Raw genomic sequence first — 6,709 nt, 5'->3', positions numbered from 1 at the left:
GGTGGCATCCATATTGAAGACATTGTCTCGAACTTGGATATGATCAGGATTTCAAATGCCTTGAAAGTGTTATATTTGGGAATTAAAGTGTTTGTTAAGCCAGGAGAGGAAAATGGAATTGTATATAGTTTTAAATGTGCATTGTTTAAGAATACCGCTACTTTCTTTATTCGGTGTATTGATATATCAATGTAGGTCTTTACTGAGAAACTACAGGGGAGGAAAATAAAGGAGATCTGATAGAGCGGTGGATATAACAAATCCTGAACCACAATCATAACAGTTATTGTTTGTCTTTTCGGCTTTTCCTGGTTAGGGGTTGTCACAGAGGAACTCTGGTCTGCTAATGATTGGCAGTAGATTTTTATGGTGCCGAGTTGCCAGCCTAATGCCCAACCTTCAGTGAAGGCACACCCATTAACACATGTCTTTTGGAGGCCACTCGACTGCAGGGAGGACATGCAGACTCCACACAGAAGGCACTCCAGCCCAGAATCGAACAGGAGAACCTCTTGCTGTGAGGCAACAATGCTACCGCTGTACCACCGCGGCTTTAACTCTTCAAAATAACAGTTTGACAATGACCACACTAAGATATAGCAGTGCTAAAGGTTCCCTATTATATGACTGAAGATGCATCCTTTCAAATGCATCTTGATCGAACTTGAAAGCATGAAACGGCAAAATACCGAAACGGCATATAAGCAAATTATTTCCCTGGGAAAGAAATTGCTTGGTTGCCTTCGTTATTTTGCGTTTTTTGTCACTGTAGTGCAATCTCAGAGTTGGTATATTTAAGTGGGGGTGTGTGGGGGGTGAAGCCCCCCAGTTTATGTAATGTTTAAAAGTTTTTTTTTCTTTTTTGGAACAGCAATTTTTTTTCCCTGGGAAAAAAAATTGCTGTTCTAAGTGTTCAGGATTGTAAGCTTTCACTTACATGGGGTCGATAAATCAGCATTCACTTTTTTAAGCATTCGCTGATTTAATACAGACCTGGGCTAAATACTTAATGGATCTATAAGTGTCAATGTTATTAATGATTTTTTCTTAGAATATAAATTGGTTAAGCATCCCACTAAAGAAGGATAAAGTTTATTATATAAACTGTTTTATTATATAAAATAAATGCATTCCTTGAATGAAAATAAGGAACATGTAACACATCTAGCGTGGCTGTCTCCGTTAGAATACAGCTGGGTAGCTGTCTTTAGGGATCACCATGATTTAAAGGGTCTACTTTAAAACACCAACACACAAAACACCAACGACGAGAACACCGAGACCGGAAGATCAACAACTGAGATGACTGACAGTTTAAAAGCACGAAACTTCACATGCCCGACAAACCACAATCTCAACAATCAACAAAACAAAACAAATACCTTTTCCGAAAAACAGACACACAACACAAGTACAACAAAAAACTTACAAACCTACACTAAACCTTACATACACAACTATCTATGTACTATCCTTAACCCAAACCTTAATCCTATGGTCTGTCACTATCGCACACTTACCTTATCCGCACCCTAACCCTAACTCACTTAACTCACCCCTAACCCTAAAGTCTGTCACTATCGCACACTTACCTTAACATGTCGGTGTTCTCAGCATCGGGCTTTTAAACTGTCGGTCATTTCAGTTGTCGATCTTCCAGTCTTGGTGTTCTCGTCGTCTGTGTTTTGCGTGTTGGTGTTTTCAAGCAGACCCGATTTAAAACATTTCTTTTCATACTGGACAGCTGCAGAGGCTGTGTTTTTCAGCTATACTGCTCTACGGCAAAGTGCTGCTGCAGCCCATTTTATTTTGACGATGTAGCTCGCAGGGCAATGTCTCGCGAGCTACATGCCGGAACCATATTCCTCATAACATTTAGTTTTTCTGTCTGATCTCTGGCCAATTGGTGAGGATTGAAGTTAAAAAATATTGACAGACATTTGAGTTTTAGACTTCATACCTTTTAGAAAATTCCTGCTAATGCAAAACCTGTTATTCTATCAACTTTCGGCATTTGTGAAAGCAATATTTAAAAATTGTCCCTATTTTGAGACTTTGTCCTGCCATTATTTATGACTTTGTCCAGATTTCTTGCTATTACAGGTTGAGAGGCATGATCTTGGCTGTGCTTTTTGCATTATATCTGGAGTCCCTAGTTAAAACAATTAGGCAATTACAACTTTAAGGATGTAAAGCTAGGTAGGAGGTGGTGAAGATGCCTTTATATGCTTATGATTTGCACATATATCTGTCTAAATCAGACACCCAACTGAACCAGCTGTTTGACATATTAGAAAAAATAGGGACAGTTGCTGTCTTCAAGGTAAACTTTGGAAAGAAACAAGCAATTACAATAAACTATCAGCCATTTCATGAGTTTGAGATGTGTTACTCACAAATCTGGCAACACAAAGTTACTAAATACATGTGGGTGAAAATAACAAAGACAACAGAAGAAATGGTGAGGGAGACATTTGTCCAGTTAAAAGAGGAGTGTTCAAGATGGTTGAAAATTAGAAGCTGCTAGACTTAGACCTGGGTAGAGGTACAAGCCTTGCAAATGTTGAAATTTATTCAGATTGAACTGAATATGATAAGACAAGACATCTATCTGACTAACAAGACCAGTGACTAAAAACTTAACAAGAGTCTTTGCAAGGGAAATGGAATGATCATTTTGTGGCTGTACCATGTCCATTTTATTCTTGTAAAACAGTGAGAGAATTGTAAAGGCATGTTGCAAACAGCATGGTTAAAACATGTCAACTGCTTGCTAAACTAACTTAATTACAATTTGCTTTAAGAAATATATTGCTCCCTACCAAATTAAGACCTCTTGAACCAACATACTCCTTAAGAAACACCAATAGGCAAAAATTAAAAATAACATAGGATTTAAGACATTTTCAAAGTGAGTCAGCTTGGTTGGGACACTTTATTTCACTTTATCAAGCATATCACTAACGTGTGCCTTCCCTAGCAAATATGAACATTTTCTAAATGATGAGGTATTAACTGGTCTAATTTCGATACTTGGGCAAATCCAGTTTTAGCTTGTTGATCTTTTATAATTACTCCAATCCAAGATAATTTCATCTAAAGATAAAGAAAGAGCAACTATAATCACAGCCTATGGGTATTTGATGAGCTAAGTGTATTTATTACTTGCAAATGTCTATATTGCCTACAACCATGTATAGTTTACATGTGGTCCTTTATAAACCAGACTGTAAGCTTTTTAGTGATGTAAAGAATGCCAAAAAGAGATTTATATGGAGTCAAAACAAACTGAGGTCTCCTGACTTTGTTAATCCCTAGAGAGAGGGGTAGATTGGATGTCCACGAGTTAAAAATGTATTGGAGAACAGCCCAAATAAAGTTCTTGCATTCCAGTGTTACAGTCAAGACCAAGAAAAATGGATAACGCTGGAAAAGCAAGCCATAAGTTTGCAGGAGCCAGGCATCATACGTTGGCAAAAGAAAAGGCCCTTCTATATTACTGTATAGCAAAAAATACCTGAGAGTTATAACTGGCCATTTTCAAAAAGGAGGATAGCTGACCTATGAAATGGTTAGGTGTCACTGAGAATGGAGGGGGAGAGAGATTTTGAGGACCTGGGTGAGTAAGAATCTGAATTATTAATAGTGGGTCTATCTGGAAGAAGCTATGAGTCCATTACTCATCTGGGATAAGTTTAGCAGAACTGAGTGGATGAGGGACCATAGCTACATGAAATACAGGGGCATGCAGAATGTGTACAAAACCACTAAGAGAGGGTATGCAGGTGAAGTAGAATTTTCACTAGGGGATAATTCTAAAAAAAAAAATTTAGGACGGGGGAGTGAAATCAAAATGGCTAATGTTGGAAATCCTTACAGCAGTAAGGGAAATAAAAATAATAAGGAAACAAAGTGGTAATAGGTTGTGGAAGAACATTAGATATAAACTTAATCAGAGTTCAAGGGATAGAAGCATACAGAAATTTGAAAGGCACAAAGTTTAGGAGATTTCAGATATTTGCTTGGTAATATTTACATAAATATTTTATACTACTAACAGATTATATCAAATGTGCCTAGAAGTGTCAAGTAGCTGCTAGACATGCCAAACAATGGAGATAGGATACTGGATTCATACTTTTTTGTCATGCTCATAGTTGGAAGAATTATTCACAGAGCATTGTTTTGCAATGTTGGCCAGAAATGGGCAGTATTATATCCCTGACTTATTTTTTTCTTAAAACTCTATTCCTCTTCAAAGTGGTCCACTAATGGCAAAAGATTGTTAGTGACACTAATGCAGGCAGGTAAAAAGTCAGTTACTGGGAAGTGAAACAAAATCAGACCTGTCACATAAGAACAACTTGGTAAAATGAATTCAAGAGATAGCAAACAGAGAGATGATTATATAAGGAAAAGAAAGTTAACAATATCAGTGGAAAGTGTGAGACATTTAGGTTATGAAGATAGTTTCAGAATGTGTTATTTTGGATGTATGTTAATTAAATGTACGCTTCACTGCAAGTACATAATTCTGACGCCATTGCAATATGAAACTTAAGAAGTTAAAGGAGATTAATAGGCACTACTGGTGCTGGGTCATGGTCATTTTTATTTAAAATGTGTAATGTATAATGCTGAGGGTGTGTAAATTCCTGACTGGCCACCAGGTTTTGTAATTTTGGACATATTAGTAGATGGCAAAACTGAAACATTGTTTAATTTTCTAATCTGTATTTCAGTAAAAGTTCACAAATTTACAAAAAAAAAAAAAAAAAGACATTAGGGTTAATTTCAGAATCGTGCTTGTACATAGTGTGGATTTGCTCTGGTTGTGCCACAGTGCAGTGTGCAGCTGTTGCATGATTCATCGACAGCATCTATGGATCAGTATATCTATTTTCTAGTGTCACATCATAATCAGTCTAGTACCACACATGTCTTCAGTGGGATGGCATTGTTTCTGAAGTGACTGATGTGATATATTTCATGCAGGCTCCTTTAGGGCCCCATCTGGACCATTAGAGAAGTGGCATCAAAACAGCAAGGAGGACCATTTCATCAACTAGCAGGTAGCATGCGGTGCATGAGGATGCATCACTAACATGTTGATCCAGTGTCCCGGTAGTGCCCAAGACTGTCACATCTGGCACACAAGCTCAATATACCTGGTTTTCCTGCATGGCTGCATTCTCCATGGTCATCTTGATGGCAAGAGCAAACTTTTTCTAAATGGAGTAATTTCTGTAGGTAAAGACTGTAAAATGTATTACTGAGTAAAATGTTTGCTTTTCCATCTCTTTTTTCTTTAGCAAGTGATAGAGGCTACCCATTAGAAATTGGCTACTGATTTTTCCATCCCTTTTCTTAACAGTTGATACAGGCTACCTACAGGAACCTAACTAATGACACCAGTTCATAACCCTAGGAGAACTGTTAAGGTGTGCTTCAGCAATGCCTCGTCACAGACATTGATTGTAATTGAGTGAGTATTTGGTCTGCAAAAAGCTTATTTCCATTGTCTGGATGAGTCTGGTGGGCCCTTCAATATGACCCTGCTACTGCATGCAGGATGCTTACTGGAAGTTGCATTTTGTACAAAATGATTATGCTTTGTTCTGGTGTGCAACTGTCCTGTGATGGCAGTACAGCTCCCTGGAGTGTTCCTTCCAATAGTAATGATAGCGATAATGGTCAGCCAACAGTAGTATTATGGGATCCCTGCAGGAAGCCCATGCTCAGAATATGGCAGTGCAGGCAAAGAGACAGTCAACAATAAATCATGACATTACCTTAGTGAAAGTGAAACAATAAAAATCACCTGAGTATGTCCTCCTTTGCATGAGATGTTAAACTGAAGTCCCATCTGTCTGTTTTAATGGTACGTGCTATGAGATCTTTTACATCCATCTGAGCTATTGAGAAAAGTGGGGGGAAGTTCTCCAAAGTCCTGTCCAAATTTCCCCTAGTAGTATAAATATCACTAAGGATCTCCCCTGAAAAGACACTACTATCCTAGTTGGACTAATCTGGTCAACAAAGGAAATTTAAATTAAAAGGTTTAAGTTCAAGCCTTTCATCTGTCTTCATTACAAAAATAAAGAAGAAAATAATATTCACGTTGACAGGTTTGAGCAGTGCTAATGGAAATAAGGGAAGAGAGACAAGTAATGGGTGAGGTTGTCCCTGGTCCATTCCATAGCCTATAATGGAGCACTAGAATGGCTGCGAGTTGTCCTTGGTCCATTTTCCAGCCTAAGGCTCCACCTGACCGTGATCCAGCTCTGTATGCACATATATCCATCATCATCAACCCCCTTTTCCCCATTTTCTACATGGGGTCAGGGTGTCATGTTAACTGTCACCATCTCTGTCATTTCAATGCCACACTCCTGCCTTCCTCTACACTCATGCCTGACTGTCGCAGATATTCTCTTGTACAATCCAAAAAAAAATAAATAAAGAGCAATAAAGTCAGTTGCTTTATTCAGGTTTTTCAGGAATAAGCACTTTTGTTCCTAACAGGAACTTCATCAGAATCTAAAAAGGGCTGCATACATCACTTCCTTATTTACATGCCTCCTTAAAGATACAGAACATTACATGATATAAAACATTTCAAATTTATTTTAGTAATTTGTTTTAATAATTTGACATTTTGATTTTTAATACTGAGTGAATTGATCTCATGTTATTCAAGCAGGAATAC

This window comes from Protopterus annectens, chromosome 8.part0 (assembly GCF_019279795.1).
Source record: "Protopterus annectens isolate FY-2018-M chromosome 8.part0, PAN1.0, whole genome shotgun sequence".
Classification (NCBI taxonomy): Eukaryota; Metazoa; Chordata; order Ceratodontiformes; family Protopteridae; genus Protopterus; species Protopterus annectens.
Note: the sequence above shows the minus strand (reverse complement) of the source record.